Source organism: Rousettus aegyptiacus, unplaced genomic scaffold, assembly GCF_014176215.1.
Source record: "Rousettus aegyptiacus isolate mRouAeg1 unplaced genomic scaffold, mRouAeg1.p scaffold_m13_p_12, whole genome shotgun sequence".
NCBI lineage: Eukaryota > Metazoa > Chordata > Mammalia > Chiroptera > Pteropodidae > Rousettus > Rousettus aegyptiacus.
Window position 1 is genome coordinate 64,054,850 of NW_023416287.1, and position 17,569 is coordinate 64,072,418.

At 38.0% G+C, this 17,569-nt stretch overlaps 1 long non-coding RNA gene and 1 pseudogene across 3 annotated transcripts; one reads left to right on the forward strand and one right to left on the reverse strand.

The window, feature by feature from the left end:
• The first annotated feature begins 767 nt into the window (after window positions 1-767).
• Window positions 768-16,725, forward strand: LOC107521762. 3 transcript variants are annotated; one of them, XR_001599640.2, is made up of 5 exons: window positions 768-7,588; window positions 10,888-11,226; window positions 13,338-13,466; window positions 13,642-13,670; window positions 14,213-16,725. It is a non-coding gene; the product is annotated as an uncharacterized LOC107521762 (long non-coding RNA). The 3 variants fall into 3 exon arrangements; XR_001599642.2 differs by lacking the exon at window positions 13,642-13,670 and having other exon boundaries at window positions 10,888-10,949; window positions 11,027-11,226; XR_001599639.2 differs by lacking the exon at window positions 13,642-13,670.
• LOC118610562 lies at window positions 11,544-11,662 on the reverse strand (annotated as a pseudogene).
• Window positions 16,726-17,569: the final 844 nt, after the last annotated feature.

The window sequence follows — 17,569 nt, forward strand, 5'->3', positions numbered from 1 at the left end:
ATCATTATTTCTTCAAACAGCTGTTCAACATCTTGATTTTCTTTAGTTATGCTGATTAGCCAGATATTTGGACCCTTAATAGTGTCCCAAATGTTCCTTAAATTATTTTTATAGTCTTGGCATCTCATCTCTTGCCATTCTGATTGTGTGTCCTTGGCTTTCCTGTACTCTAGATATAGGGTATTGATCCTTTCCTTTATTCACTTTGCTTATTCCTTTGTTTACTCCATATACTTCTCATCTCAGATAATGTATTCTTCATTTCAGACTGTTTCCCTTTTATAATTTCCATTTCCATTTTTATATTTTTATCTCTTTGTTGACGTTTTCACTGAATTTTTTCACCCTTCCCAAAAGTTCATCAAGCATCTTTATAACCAGTGTTTTGAATTCCGCATCTGTTAGATTACTTGACTCCATTATATCTGGATCTCTCATATGGTTTCTACTTCTTTGTCTTACCATTTTGGCTGCCTTTCCATATCTGTTTCTATGTACTAAGCAAAGCTCCTAAGTCTCCCGGTCTTATTAGTGTGGATTTGTGAAGTAGGTGTCCAGTGGCACAGTCCTGAGAGGGGTTCAGCTGCAGGCCAAATTTAGCTCAAGTCTCTGCCCCTCCAGGACCACCTGTTAGATTCAGCAAGCAATCCACAGATGCGATTATAGTTGCCTCAAAAGGCCACACCGGAAACTGAGGCCAGCTGCCTCCAGCGTGAGTCTATGCACTGCTCAGCAAGGAGCACCTGACTTGCTGAAGATACCTGGATGTGGCTTGGGTAGGGCTGTGAGTTGGTGGGAGGCAGGGTTTCAGGGAATCCTCTGGGCAGAGTGACCTCTATTATCCAGTTTGATGACCTCACGGCTACGGCAGCGCTGTGTCTGACACACTGGTAGTGGGGAGGGTTCAACAGGGAACAATGGATACCGCTGGCACTTCTGTACAGAGTGAGTCTAGCCTCAGCCCTCATTCCGACAATGACTCCTTTAAGTTTCTGGTGCCCACCCCTCCCCCACACACAGCCGAATAGGTGCTTAGAGCGAGCAGGTCTGTCACCGTGAAAATCTGCTCACGGACACAGCCCCTTTGAGAAGTGTCTGCCACTGCTGCAGCCTCCGTTTCATTCAGCCACTTGAGACCGGGCATCCTGGCATCCCCAACCTGTCCTGCCTTTGCCGTTGTGGGGTGATTTCTTGGATTTTCCCCTAGTTCATCCATCAAGATCTTAGACGATTTTACCTTGCTGCTGCTTCTGTGGTCCGTCACAACTTTGATTTGGTCGCCACAGGGATGAACAGAGCCTCTATCATCTATGCCATTATTATTATTTTTTTTTGGTCCGGCTGTTGAACATCTTTTAACGTACTTATTTGCCATCTCTATATGCTCTTAAGTAAAATATCCGTTCATATCTTTTGCCCATTGTCTAATTGGATTATTTGTTTTGCTACTCTTGAGTTTACAGAATTTTTTATTTATTTTGGAACCAAATCCTATGTCAGATATACAGTTTGAAGATATTTTCTCCCAGACTGTATATAGCTTTTCTTTCCTTCTTAAAGGGGTTTTGCATAGAGCTAAAGTTTTAATTTTGATGAAGTCTGATTTATTGATATTTTTCTTTTATGAATATACTTTTGGTGTCTTGTGTAGGAACTCCTCACCTAGCCTTATGTCCTGTATATTTTTTCCTATATTTACTCCTAAAAGTTTTATAATTTTATGATTTACCCTTAAATATATACTCCATTAATTTTTGTGTAAGGTGTCAGGTTTATGCTAAAGTTTTTTTTTTTTTTTTTTTTTTTTTTTGCCTATAATGTCTAATTACTCCAGCACCATTTATTGAAAGACTCCATCCTGCATTGAATTTGCTTTTGCATCTTTGTAAAAATTTATTTGACTGTACTTGTGTGGGCCTCTTTTTTGGTTCTGTGTTCTATTCCACTGATCTATGTGTTTATCCCTCCACCAATATGTATAGTGGATATGTAAAAGAATTTTCTTTTTCTTAAGAGATACATCAGAAATATTAGGTCATGATATCTGTAATTTACTCTCAAATAATTAAGCTAAAAAGAAAGACAAAATATTAATACCTAGAGACAATAAGTGAAGGATATACGATAATAGCCTTGCAAATGATAATTTTGAATTTTTTCAAAATAAACTAAAAATTGATCTTTTTTCAAAAGCATTTTTATTAGGGAAAAATTATAATTATGTTCTGCCTTTTGAAATTTAAGCTATATTAAATTGGCAAACTGCAGAATTCCAGCAGTTTATGTGGAAAATTATGAAGAAGTTGATGGCTTAGCAAAAAGAAAATAGTGATTAAGTCTGTGAGCCTGCAGCTGATGTGTGATGTGGCCTAAAATGATGATAAAGATACAAATTGATCTGAGGTTTGCACCCCTTATTATATACCCTCGATTTTCTCATCATTTTCTGGTTAAAATCATACAATGACTTCATTGTTCTCATGAGAAGAAGAAAGAAAACAAAAGTTCTTAACTCGGTTTACTTTATGCTTAGCCTTTCCAGCCTCATCTATCACTACAGTCCTTACTAGAGGATCAGGGCATTATGGCCAGGGGTCATGTTCTTCCAAAATTTCCATACACGTTCTCACCGGAGTCTCCATACTGTTTGCTCGACACAGGATGCCGCTTGCCCTTCCCTATCTAGCTACGTATGATCTGTTCATCTGAAGGCTCACTTCTCACCTTGTTCGCTCAAGGCACACCTGATGGCCCTGTACTGGTCAGGTCTTGCTAGCTCTGCTCCCAGAGCACTCATTTCCCTCTTTCCCTAAAGGTATTTTCTGTACCTCCCAAATAAACTACTTATACCTGAATCCTTGTTTCAAGGACTACTTCCTGTGGAACTCAAACCAAGACATACAACAAATCTCAGATTATGTCTCAGAGTGTAGACTAGCAAAATCAGCATTACTTGGAAATCTGTTAGAAAAGCAAATACTTAAGCTCAGCTCCAGACCTCTGATACAGAAACTCTGGGATTGGGATGAGCAATTTGTGTTTTAACAAGGCCTCAAGGTGGTTCTCACACACTTGAGGTGGTTCTCACACACAAGGTGGTTCTCACACACATTTTAAGAACCATTGGAGTAGATTATCCTATCTTCCCCAAACAAAAAATCTATGTCGGTCTTTTTTCTTTTGTTCCAAATATATCTCTAAAAAGTTATAAAAAGAAAATCTTCAGAATTTTTCAAGAGTTTTAGATATTCTGAGCACGAAACTTCTTGAAATGACTCTTAAAAGTTTTAGGCCATTAGTGCTATTTATCCTTGTATATAGTCCCATTTACAAGACTGATTCTATTTTTAAAAATTTGATGTCATTCGAATGTGCAGTTACTTTGATTTCTTTCAATATATATCTCCTTCTTTTCTCATTGGGATCAATTTATGATAACATTGTTAGACTATCCTTTCTAGTAACATATTTCTTTTTAATTTTTTAAAAGTTTTATTGAAGTCTAATTGATATACCACACAGATCACCCATTTAAAGGGAACAATTCAATAGTTTATAGCATATTTATGGAGTTGTGCAAACATCACAACGATCAATTTTAGAACATTTTCCTTATCTCCTAGCAGAACTCATTAGCAGTGGGGTCCCCTACATTTTTCTTTTTGAAGTCTCTGACCCAGGGATCATAGTACCTTCATCTGAACTTGTTGAAATATGATATTCCCACCTCCCCCACTAATTCATGAGTCTTTCTCTAGACAGAAATTTTCCTAAAAAATATTTTTTTCCCAATCTATTCAGACATTCAATTCAGAATTGTTTTCAGTTGTATCTTAATAATTTGATAATTTGCTTTATGTCAGGAGATATTTATTCCCCATAATGTTTAACACTATCACAGTCTTCAAATAACGAATCTCTAACTGAATTTCTGTTTGAATCTTGTGCTTCTGTAATGAAAACCAGATACCTGCCAGTTTAACTTTTTTGGTCAAACTATTAGTGGCGTTTTGAACACAGGAAGATTAATCTCATTAACTTTCTTTTACTATAGAAATGGAAGCAGATAGTCATCATGTTTACAGGAATGCAGTTCTGTAAAGAGAAATATTTGATAACCTTATAACTTGAATGTTGTTTTTGAAAATGATAAATTGTATAGTGTTTTGCTCTTTGATATTTACCAATTTCTGCATACTACAGAAGAAATTCCTTAGCATGGAAATCAATGCAGTTTTCCATTAGTCCATCATACAATCTACAATCCAGTTTTAATCAACTATTTGAAATTTTTTCCATATATTCTGCACTTACTCTCATGTCTTTTTTCTTTTTAGTACCTCTGCTTTGAATGCCTTTTCCTTATCTTGCCAAAATTCTATTTATTCAATCTTAGAGGTACAGCTTAACAACATGAATTGAATAGCTGTGGTAGATATATGCTCTAGTGAATGAGATCTATCAATGAAAAAATAGACAAAGATCTCTGCTTTCAGGAAGCCTATTTTCTGCCCCAACCCCAAGCAAAATTTATTACTTCAGTAGCAATTTTTGTATACCTCTATCAGAGCGTTACAATGAATTTGTATAGGTCTCCCAACTAGACTAGTGGTTTTCAACACTACCTGCTCAATCAAATCTCCTGGAAAACTTTGGAAAAACAAACATGTCCAGGTTCCATCTCCAGAGATTTTGCTTTATTTGTTTTAGAGCAAATAAATCAAAACATGCAGCTAGGATTAGGAACCACTGCAGCAGACCAGATTGAAATTTTTGAGGCTTGTGACTATGCTATTCACTTGATATTGTCAACACTTAACACATAGTGGGCAATTGATAAATGTTTGTTGAACTGTTTTGTGGCAGTAAGGAGAAAGAGTATTGGCTCTCCCTTCACTGAGCTACTAAGATGGATAGACTATACGAGGACTTTTTAGAAAATTGGGTTAATTTTAGGTAATTATTAAGATGTATAATCAATAAAAATTAACAGGTGGACAATGTTCAGAAAAACTAAAGAAAGCATTTTATAAAGAAATGAGAAAAATCACAAAGATTTAAAAAGGAAAAATAAGGCAAGGATTATAAATTAGGAGAAGCTGAGGAGGCGATTCATGAAAGAGAAGTAGTTAAAAACATACCACCCTTATATTTATTATATTCTATAATTTTCATGTACTTTGGGCCCACTGTGTTGATTGTCACAGTGATGATGTATAGACAGGGCCAATAATCCCATTTTACAGATGAGGAATCTGAGTCAAGGTAGATGAGGTTAGGTGACTGGTACAAGGTTGTATTAGAATCTAATTCCTAGTTCTTAATCCAATATTCTTTCCAAGACACTGTGATTTTGGCTGTCAGGCAGAGACATTTATGAGCTCCATATTCTTCTTCTTCTAAATGGCTGGGTCTCCCTGCCAAGTGGACCCCCTTCTGGGTCCAAGTCTCTGTACTTACCTATTAGCCACCAAGGCCTAGATGGTGTCTTTGATATGTCTTCCCTGTATTTCTCTTCCAGGACTGAGACTCAAGGACTTTAGCTTATTGAACTTATTTAATGAATAATTTATAACAGTGGTCCCCAAACTTTTTGGCCCAGAGACCAGTGCTCACATTGGGGAGTGGCTGCAAATACATTTGAAGCTCAATCACTGCTCACCGTTTGCTGTGCACCTCTGTGCTACACCCTGGACAGACAGTATTTAGCAGGAAGACAGTCCCTGACCACATGACATTTTACAGTGGTGGGTGAGGGATTAACATTAAGTATTCACACATGTACACATTCTCATGCGTGCATGCACGCACACACATGCACACACATAAATCTAAAATTGCAACTGATAAATTCTACAGAGAGGTACATGATGCTATGAGAGCACAAAATAGCAGGATTTGATTGTGTCAGAGGTCACAGAAAAGACCCTAGCTGAAACCTGATCTGAGGAAGTAGGCATTAGCCAATGACAGGGGTAAATAAGTAAACCAGTTCTTCCAGTCTTTTCTTGCATTGCAAACTCCTTTTGAACTTCAAAAAGTTTCTCCACACAAAACTAGTCATTGACTTTTATGATTGAAGAAAGATGTAATACTATTAATCCAGTAACAGCTCTAAATGGATTTATAATTTATTAATCACTCGACATTTATAGACTCTGAAACATATATTTTATTTTCATGGGATAGTATTTTTTGACTATACAGATGCTACAGTGTGTGTCCTCCTTATTATTTTGTGGGGCTTCTCAGGGTTTGGTGTCTGTGGGTTATCTATCTCTGAGCTAATTTGTGGGTATCTACCATTGAGAGAAGAGAAAGCAGGAGATTTTCTCTTTTCTCTTTTTCTCTCTCCCTTCGTAGGTACCAAAAGTGTATTTTTCAGTGATTTCTTAGAGGCATCAGGCCCAGCCAGTTTCTAGTCCAATTTCAAGGAATGGATGGGCTGTGTAAAGATGAAGTGTTGCTTCAGAATAAATAACCTTGAAACGGTAAAATTATATTAAGGAAAGAGAACGAACATTAGGTAATTCAGTGATTAGTCAAACTATATCTTAGGAGTACCCTATGGTTTAGGGTAAGATTTTTTTTTTTAAGTTCTCCAAAAATGTTTAAACAAGTCTGTTAAAAGCCAGATCCAGGAATGCCGCATAGCCTGGTGAAACTGGGAATAAAGTCTCAGAGTGGTGGAGTGTGTGCTTTGCCACCAAAACAGCCACTCTTCACTCTGCTTGGAATGTCTCCCCTCCCCGCATCCTTGAAGACATCACTGACCCCTTCAGAGAGACTCAATGCTCTTTTCCAGGCCCCCGATGTACGACGATCCCTAATATAAGAAGATTACATTACAACAATTGTCTCGTGGGCCTGCATGTCTCCTCACAATGCTGGGAGCTCCTCAAGGCAGTGGCTAATAGGTGCTCGAAAAATGCTTGTGGGCTACTGAGGTTGTAAAATAAAAATATGTGGTAATTTGGGAGAAAATTATAACTACATCTAACTCCAAAGTAACCTGTAACCCTGTCATGATTTTAAGCTCTTGGGACATTTGTTATCTTGAAGGATATAAAATATTGTAATCCATTTTCAATGACAGGAAAACTAGCAGCTCTGGGAGAAAGCACATATTTCTACTTTTTATCTGTCAGATAAGCCACATGTTGTTCCTAAATGCCAGGTTAGTGGGAGCCATGAAAACGGAGAAGAGATGAGAAATGGCATCAAATTACCACTGTAGCTAGGCAAGCCACACATTAAGGCTGGTTAAAACACATACACATAACAGCCACCAGGTGGCAGCTTAGAACTATTACATACAGATAGATCATTAAAAGACCAAACTGCTTGGACTCTGGCCAGAGAACAGAGAGCAGGTAATAAAGGGGCAGTTCGAACGGGGAAAGGGAGAAAGAGACCGTGATTTGTAGTACTTGCTGTCTACATCTTTAAAATTTTCTTTCTCTTAGGAAAAAAGACAGGTACACACACGTACACAGCAGAGTCTCGTAAATGCACACTTAACTCGTGCGCTCTCAGGAAGCCCCACTGTGAATCTGATGTTTCAAGCATGAGTTGGCAGTTTCTTCAGGTAAGCCTCACTTCCTTTTAACCTCTCACAGTGTACTTTTATAGACTATTTAAGCACTTCCTGGGGATAATTTTACTTTTATTTGGTTTTCCCCTGATAGGTTTACTTTCAAACCTAACCCTCTTATTAAGTGCTACTTTACTCTGCTTATAAAAATATATATATATAAAATATGTGTGTGACATATATATATTTATACATCTATTTTATATGTTTTAAAAATATAATAGGAGTTTGGGTTTTAAGCAATATAGCTTCCTGTTCTCCTTGCTTAGCACTCTGAAAATAAAGTGACTCTAATTTCTTCACTGCAAAACAAAACAAAATAAACAAAAAAATCCCGTAACATATACTGATAAATCAGGGAACTAGTGCTTTCCAATCATGCCTCGAATACAGTAGGTACTCCGTATGTTTGCTTAACTGAACTAAAGGGAAACAGAGATAAAGTGCCCAAGAAGAGGAAGGGGCAGACTTAGCAGCGAAGCAAAAATTCGACATAGTGTAGAGGGTCACAGAGGATCCTACACCGTTCAGCATAGTGTAGGTGGCAGAAAGCAGCACAGGAGAAAGAGAACGGCCACTTCTCTTCCTCTTCCTCTGAGCAAACCTGTTCCTTCCAGGGCTTGGTGAACCTCGGGATCCTCTCTTCAATTTTGACCCAAACTGTCACCATGTCCACATGTCCTTCTAGTAATTTGAACACCAGTTCCTCTAACATGATTGTAAAACAGGAACAATAGGGATGTCGTGAAGGTGATTGCTAGAAGGCAAAGTTCATGAGGGCGAACATGCCGTTTTGAACTCTCATATTTCCAGTACCTTGTGCAGAGTAGGCACTTAGTAAAGACCGGTTACAAATCCATCCTGCCCCAAAAGAAGTCCAAAAGGTCACTGAACCATATGAATGTAAGGATTTCTGCTAGGTGTGTCCAGGAGACATTAACTGTGAGAAGCTTTCAAGAGAGAGTGGCTCTGAGAGGAACAAAATGAGTTCTAGGTCTGTTGATTTTGAGAGGTGTCCAGCAGGAGTTGGATTTTGAATCTGAAGCTTAAGGATAGGAGGTCATCGAAACCATGAGAATGGATTAGATTACTCAGACTAACAAATAAAAGTATTTAACACCTACTATATACCTCTTATACATTTATATGTATTAACTTATTTAACCCTACCCCCAAATCTATTCTGCTGAATAGATTATCCCATTTGTGTAGAAATAAGAGATTAGAAATAAGAGAACTTCCACAACCTCCTCACCTCCATCTACCTACTTGCCTCATGTACTAGGTCTACTACTTTTTTCAGAGTGCAATCTCCCCACTTGTGTACTAGATCTCATCTTTGCTCACTTAGTAAAGGACATTGTTTCAGCAATTGTCCCCTCTCTCTGTCCATCATAAAATTTTCCCTCCCTACTGGATCATTCTTATCAGCCTATAGTCTGATGTTCTTTCTCTTGGTTCAAACAAAACCAAAACCAAACCTCTCCCTTGACCCCATTCTGTCTACTAGCTCTGTAGTCTCCAACCTTTTTGGCACCAGGGACTGGTGCTCCCATGAGAATCCAATGCCTGATGATCTGGGGTGGAGCTGAGGCAGTGATGCTAGCGCTGGAGGGCGGCAGCGAAAACAGAGAAGCTTTGGCTTGCTCGCTGCCTGGTTCCTGACAGGCCACCGGTACCGGTCTGCAGCCTGGGGGTTGGGGACCCCTGTACTAGCTATGTTCCAATTTTGTTCTTTCTTTTACATCTCCAAAGAGTTGTCTATACTCACTGTCTCTAACTTCTCTATTTCATTCTTGTTTGACTCCACTATGGTTTTTATTGCTTTTAGTCTGCCAAGATTGTTCTTAACAAGGTGGGTCAAAACCTCCCTTTGGCTAAATACGATGAGGAGACTACAGAGCTAGTAGACAGAATGGGGTCAAGGGAGAGGTTTGGTTTTGGTTTTGTTTGAACCAAGAGAAAGAACATCAGACTATAGGCTGATAAGAATGATCCAGTAGGGAGGGAAAATTTTATGATGGACAGCTCCCATCTGACCGGTCTGTAGCATCTGACTCAGTTGATCACCGCCCCCCCCACCCCCACCAACCCACCAACCTTCTTTTTGTCTCTTGCTTTGGAGGCTGCCATACTCTCTTAGTTCGTCTCTTGCCTCTCTGGCCATGCTTTCCTTTTTTCTCTTGCTTATTCCCTTTGTGTCCCTGGACTTATTTCAGCATTCCTGATTGCATCGATATATGGCTGTTCTTCAAATGCTTGTTAAAATGGTTCTTATATCGTAGGGTTCTTCATTAATTAATTAAATAAAATCTTTGACATGGATGCATTTGTATTTGCATGAGAGTCATAATTTTATTTTTTTGAAAATTATACTTTAGCAGTATTGTGCCTTAATAGATTATGTGGGAAATGTGATTAAAGCAAAATTCACTTGCCTAGAATCTTTAATGGAATTAGTCTATACAAGTAATATATTCTATAAAGTAATTCAACTGTACAGAAGCCAGCAGACTTAGAAATCTTAAACCCTGAAACAATCATGATGCCCAACTCCCTACTTTAAAATAAAAAACAATATTAATGTTAAAGAAAACTTTAGGTTTTTTTTTAGTCATGAGACAATTTGGTCATAAGCAGATATCAAAGTTTTACGATAGTCTTATGTGCAAAGGAAGATGCCTTTCAGAGGCTAATTCAAAACTTTATTCTCACTAGGGGTATTTTATAGAAAAAGAGAACATTTTTATAGTCGCTGTGAGATCAAATACAAAAATAAAATAAGTTTGGTAAACAGGCAACTGATATTCAAATGGGTAGGTAGGAAACTAGATTCCTCAAACAAATCTTAGTCCCATTGAACTTCATCAGCAAATGGCTTATGAATTTTATCAGGAATGCTCATTTCTTCCTAGGAGGATGTTCTTTCTAAGTCCAGGTTTGGGACAATTTTTTGTTTACACTAATTTTAGAGTTTAGTGTAAATATAAGAAAGTACACAAAAGTTCTGAATTTTCTTGACTTCATTGGCACTTTCAAGTAAATCTAGCAAATTTCAAATACTTTTCAAGTGTTTTTTTCTTCTCTTGTAGTTCCCAAGCAAATATTTAGTCTAACTGAAAAGTCCACAATTAAACAAACAAAAAAAAGCCCTCTTCTTGCTCCTGTGCTTCTGTTCCTTTGTTCAGAATTGACTCTTATTGGCAGCTTATCGTGTATTTCTTGTACATGTGCTGAGCACAGACAAGCACAGATCTGTCTGAAACCTTTATCTTTCTCCTTCTCACCTCTAGATATCAACCCCTCACCCTGTCACAGGTGAATGATCAATCAGGTCCAATTGGAGGAAGAAACAGTAAGACAATTTCTGCCCTCAGTGCAACTTGTCACTACTCAAGGTGACATAGATGGGCTTATCTGGCGCTTTTTCAGGAGACCACACACGCAGCATTTCTGGTGGGGCCAGAGGAAAAGCAAAGAGAGATGACCCGGGAGAATCTTGACTCACACAGGACACAGCACCCTCCGTTAGAGGCTCAGCGAGCTGGGCAGAGGATAGCCCTACTAAGCTCCCAGGAAGCCAAAATGCTGGAGGAACGTTAAGACTGGAGCTCTTTAACCTTTCGGAGAAGGTGACGTGCGGAGGCAGGGGAGGGAGGGCGGCAGGAGAATGTCGGGAAGTCGGTGAGGAAGGGGAAGAGGATGCTGCGGTTGGGAGTCTTCCCAGAACCTAACTTCTGAGGCTGTGCTCCTCATGGAAGCAGCCTAGAGAACAGGTTACAACTTCAGGCCAGTGCAGCTTTCACACTTTTGAAGGCCTGAGCTCGCATACTTATTTGGAAAAGCTTTTAATTTCCTCGTAATTTTTTTTTTTTATAATAGTCTTTTTTTTTTTTTTTTTTTGGCAAGGCAACTGTTGGTTGACCTCACAGACTGCAAGGACCTTTTCAGCCTACAGCACCTGGTCTTCCTAGGTGGTCTCCCATCCAAGTACTAACCAGGCTCCACCCTGCTTAACCTCGGAGATTATACGGGATCAGACTTGTTCATGATGGCATGGCCATAGACTAATTTCTTCTTAAAATTTATTTCATCTTTAACTCTCAATGTACTGACATACCATATTATATAAATATGTTTTTTTTCCATCATAAAGTATTGGGTGCATTTTTATAATTCTGTTTGAAAATGTATGATTATAAGTCACTTTTAATTTTTATTGATATTATCATGTTTTACTTGACATTTCTTTGCAAAGTGAGAAAATCTGATCTTTAATTTTTTTCAAATGCAAGCATATTGATTAATAGTAAATGGAATGACAGATGAGTTTGACATATGAGATTTGGTACAAGATTTAATTAGACATTTATTAATTGCACGTCTGTAGTTTTATTTTTAGTTTAGAAAAAATCCCTCCACCCCCATCCCTACTAGGTTTGTCTCAAGCATTTGTGTAGACAGCGTTGTTCAAGCTCATTGGCCCTGGGCCCTGTTTCTATGGCGCCTAATGGATAAAACAGCTTACGGTCCTCTGGCTTGAAGGTTTGAGCTGCTTCCTGGAACTGTCATGAAAAACTGCCTATTCCTTCATGAGAATTCAGTGTGATGTCCACCCGGGGAAGATGGGTACAATAGAAAAAGGCAGCTCTCACTCCTAACACTTTTGGGCCATGGACCCCTTTCTTTAGTCTGGTGAATCCTTTATCAGAAAAAAGTTTTAAATGTGCAAAATAAAATACATAGAGTTATGAAGAAAACCAATTGTATTGAAATACATTTAGCAAAAAGAATAAGTTTAGGATATAGTGATACATGCGTTTATTACTATATTAAATGACAAGGTCTACCTGTGAGCCAAATATCTACCATAATTTAAAGCAGCAATGAGCAGAAACAATATTTTGAGATAACGGCACTTCCTGTGATATTGTTAGGTAGCTAGTCAGACATAAACAACAGGGTGAGCAAAGGAATAGGGGTCCAGCTTTGTAACCATAGAAACTTCCCTTGAAGACCTTCCTTAAGGACCTCCCAGAAATACCTGCCTTTTAGGGTTATAAATTACCCCAAATCCTAGGGCACAAAGGCCATGAAAGCTGCTGGCTAAACCAGCTACAAACATATGTGCAGAAAGTACTGCCCATAACTTCATCCTCATTATACCATCATTATAATATTATGATTATGTCTAGAAGTTCATGAGTCTAATTATAACAGGCTGCGCACTAGGCAAAGTTATATAACAGCCAGGTATCAATCAAGGTGACCTCATTTGCCAGTCACTTAGCAATGCCTTTAAGACCATCCCATCATGGCCCCCAAATATAACACAGACCTCTTCTTCCCCTGCCATAACAGCTCTCCATCTTCCTTGGCTGTAACTCATACCCCCTCCTTAGGGGTACGTAACCTCATTTCCACGTGGCAAGTTGGTTTTAGGCTTGACTTGTCTTCTACCTCATAATGTGCTTTTAACAAACAAATATTTTTCATATTCACTGAGTTGAAATTCATTTCTTCGGTAGTGAAAAGGACCTAGAGATGTGTGTTACTGGAACTCTGATTGCTCCAACGGTGACAATCTGATATGAAAATATTTGTTCTTTCTGTTGGTGCCAGTCTCAGGTACTGATACTCCTATTTGGGTTTGTTGCCTACTTTTGCAATTGAGGGAAATGCTACATTTTACTTAGAGGTTGATGGAATTGAGATAAAATTATTTTATCCATTGAATTCACAGGACCTCTGATTTCTCTCCATGGTTCTACACCTCAAGTCAAGATCTAGTGGAGGGTGAAGGATGCTCTACTGTCAGGAATTATTATGTGGGAGGATTACAGACACCAAATGACGTCAAACCTGAGAGATGGTGAGGCTGAGTCTCTGAATCTCTCAACCCTAGAACCACTGCCCCTAACCCTCCCAATATAGTATCAGTTAGAGAGAAAATAAGTGCCCTTGAGTATTAGAGATGTTCAGAGTGATTCTCAATCTCCAGTTCAAGGCCAGAGCTACAATTCTGAATTACACTTTCCATTCTCTAGGCAAATGACCCTCGGACAGCTCTCCTGAGGTACTCTACCTTAAAAACTTTTAATTTCCTCCTAAAATGTATCTCATCTTTAGTTCTCAAGTTTACATTTTACTCCATACCACTACTAACCCACCTAGCCATCCATCCATCCATCCATCCATCCATCCATCCATCCATTCATCCATCCATCCATCTGTCCATCCATTTAGCCACCCATCCATCCAGCTGGCTAAACACTTAACCATACATTTAATAATAGTACCATGCCTTAAAAGTATGAATGTGTAACTTATCTTCCTCCTTCATAATCTCATATTGGGAAATATCTACATTAGGGTAAAGGGTCATCTATGATAGAGCTATCCTCAGAAGTTTCTAAGAAAATTAAATCACATCACATCATTTCACTCTGTAGGACTGGTTTGAAGGCCAATTTGTGAAATATTTAGGTTATTTTTGGCTCTTGGTCCTCAGACCTGAAATGCCTAATTCTTGATAGTAAAATTCTCCAGTCTACGTGTAAGATGACGCTTGTTTCCAAGATTGCTCATTATCTATTTTTTTCCTCTTTCCGTTCTCAGATGAAGATGGATCAGCAACCTGTACTTCCTGTCTGCTTTGTCAGAAAGCAATAATGACTCAATCTGCTGTGTCTGTGAGGTGTTCATTCATGTTCTAGGCCCTTCAGAACTCTCATCTGTGTAGCCAGCTCCATGGAAACACTAAGAAGTGGCTTAAATTATGGCACTTGAATTGTGACACTTGAAGCAAATGTCGTTCTTTCCTTTTTATTCTTACTTAAACCTGCAAGGAATCGTATCTCACCTACTCCATGCACACCTTTCCCTTCTAGTCACACAGACCAAAGTCAGCAATTGGAAGGCTCAAAACACAGCAGCACCTGTCAGAGCAAAAGTCCTTAGTCATAGAACAGCTGAGCATTATTTTTCTATATCCAGAGGTTCTCATGATGTATGTATAAGAAGTTACCTGCTGCTACTTCTCACCACCATGATGGGGATGTGAAAATCTGGTGCTCATGACACTACTGACGTGATTCTCTTCCCCATCCAAGGGCACAGGTTGTAGTTCAGAATCATATGGCTCCCTCTCTCCCTCTTAGCTCATCAGGCACTTTGGTGACCAGTAAACTTGTCAAAACTAGGCTTTCTGTAGCCTTGTCCACTTGGACTGGCACAAGAGTCTATCTTCTCTTTTCAGTTGGCTTCCAAAATTCAGATACGGACTATATGCAAGAATTTCTCTGCTTGACCCAGGCACTTGGCACTTACCTATTTTTTATAACACTGAGTAGATTAGGCCTTACAGTTGATTTAAATGCCAACTTGGTTTAAATGCCCTTGTAAACTATTTAAGGGCAGGGATCATGCTATTTGTTTCTATATCTCTATCATGGGTCTTGCTCTATGAATATTTTGGAATGAAAACATGAATATATTAATTAAAAATATTTAGTTTCCTTCAATTATTGCCTTTGTTCATGAATTTACATACACATTTCCAGTTTATGTTCTAGTTTGGTTTATATTCCAGGCACTGACTTTACATATGTAATTTTAATATGCTAATCACACCCATTTATTTTATTATTTCTATTTTATGTCTAAGAATGTTGAGACTCAGTTTAACTTTCCCATTCTCAGGTAGTAATAAATATTCAAACTTTTTAGCTAAGGGTTCATTTCAAATCTTAGTCTTTTTAAATCTCATTCTAGCTTTCCTCTCACTGTAAGGCAACAATTCTCAAAGTGTGGTCCACATAGCCCTGAATGTCCTTGAGACCATTTCAGGGGTCCACAGGTCCAAACTATTTTCATAATTATACTGACTTCTTTTTTAACTGTCTTGACAACACATTTTGATGTAAAAGCAGTGACAAGTAGTCATTGTATTCTTCCTCACCGTGTACTTGCAGTAAAAATTACAACAAAATGTAAATCTATTAACATTTGGGAGGTCTAGATTTTCTAAAAGACAAACGAATGATGTCACAAATCATGCATAGGTGAAAGATTCAAAATGCAAGATAGACCAGTGGATTTTAATATAACAGAGTACGATAAGTTCATTGGTTTAAGAAAATACAGCTTGTCGAGTTTGGTTGTAGTATTTAAGAACAGCCACAATTATCTAAAAAGGCTATTAAAATACTCCTCCCTTTTTCAATTACATTTCTGTTTGAGGCTGAATTTTCTTCATATATTTTAATTGTGACGACATATTGCAATGGGTTGAATGCAGAAGCAGGTCTAACAATCCATCTATCTTCTGTTAAGCCAGACATTAAGAGATTTGCCAAAATGTAAAACCATGCCACTCTTCTCACTATATTTGTTTTTGAATATGTACTTTTTAATTAATATATTATTTGTTAATATACAGTTTCCAATTGGCATTTTTAAATGATTTAATAAATATTTTAAAATTTTCTCAGTTTTAATTTCTAGTCAGGTCAATATTTGATAGAGAACTCAAAATAATGAAATTTCTCTGGGGATCTGCAATCATTTTGCAGAATGAAATGAGGTCTCAAGACAAAAATGTCAGGGGACTGCTGTAGAAGAATGCACATATGACAGGAAGGAACAGGAGCCAAACACATACAGCAGAACTCTTAAGAGACTTTTCCTAGTCACAGTTGGCAACAGAGAAATGAATCATGCATCCGATCTTTTCTTTCTCAGTAATTTTTGTGGTTAAAGTGGCCCAGGCTGAATGCGACTGTGAGTTAAAAGCTGGAGCCCAGAAAAACAGAAGGGAGAAAGACTAACCTCTCAAATTTCCTTTGCTTCTGCCCAGCAAATTTTCTCCTGCTAAGATGCAGCAAATGCTTAAACATTGACCCTCATGCACTCGAGTAAACCAGCATAACAGAACCGAGTTCCTCCCCAAGCACCAGTCTAGTCTTGTGTTATGAATGTGACTCTGTTTACCTTTTGTTTTCTTTCTGTTGTTGCACTGCAGGTAGTGTCATTTATACATTCTTTAGAAAGTATCCATTATTTTAGCACATGCCTTGGTGGCTTTCCTCAGCAGCCACACACTGTAAAAAAAAAAAAAAAAAAAAAAAAAACCATTGCAGTGGAAAACAAGCTAGACAATGCATAGCGTTGTACACATAGAAGGTGCAACTTGTTTGTTCTTAAAACTCAAATTAATCGAATTTTGGCGATCAGATACAGTAGTTCCCTCTTATATGTGGGAGATATAGTCCAAGACTCACAGTGGATGCCTGAAATTAAGGATAGTATCAAACCCTTATATATCTTATATATTATGTTTTTTTTCTTATACATAGATACATTTTCACTTAAAAAGGGAGCACTAAACCACTTCTCTTTGGCATTTTTGAATTGCCAGCATCACTATTCTTGTGGTTTGGGGCCATTATTAAGTAAAATAAGGGTTACTTGAACACAATCACTATGATACTGTGACAGTCAATCTGATAACCAACACGGCTACTAAGTGATTAATGGCGGGAGTGTATATGGGATAGCAACATTGAACAAAAGGATAATTCACATCTCGGTCGGGATGGAGTGCAATGATGTGAGATTTCACACTACTTAGAGTGGCACACAATTTAAAACTTGTGAACTGTTTATTTCTGGAATTTTCTATTTAATATTTTCAGACCATGATTACATGACAGTAACTGAACCACAAACAGTGAAACTGTGGATGAGGAGAGACTACTGTATAAGGCACCTACAGCAGCATCACCTTAGCTGACCCAAGCATCCACTGATACTCTCAATTTATGTGTTATTGAGGAGAAGCACTCGTGTGATTGTTTGAGATGTGAGATGCACTGGCTGTTTTTTCTTTTCATGGAAAACCATATTTATTTAAAGAAAAACTGACAAATTATGGTAATTAGGTATTTGGCAGAAATTTTCTTGAAAATGAATGAA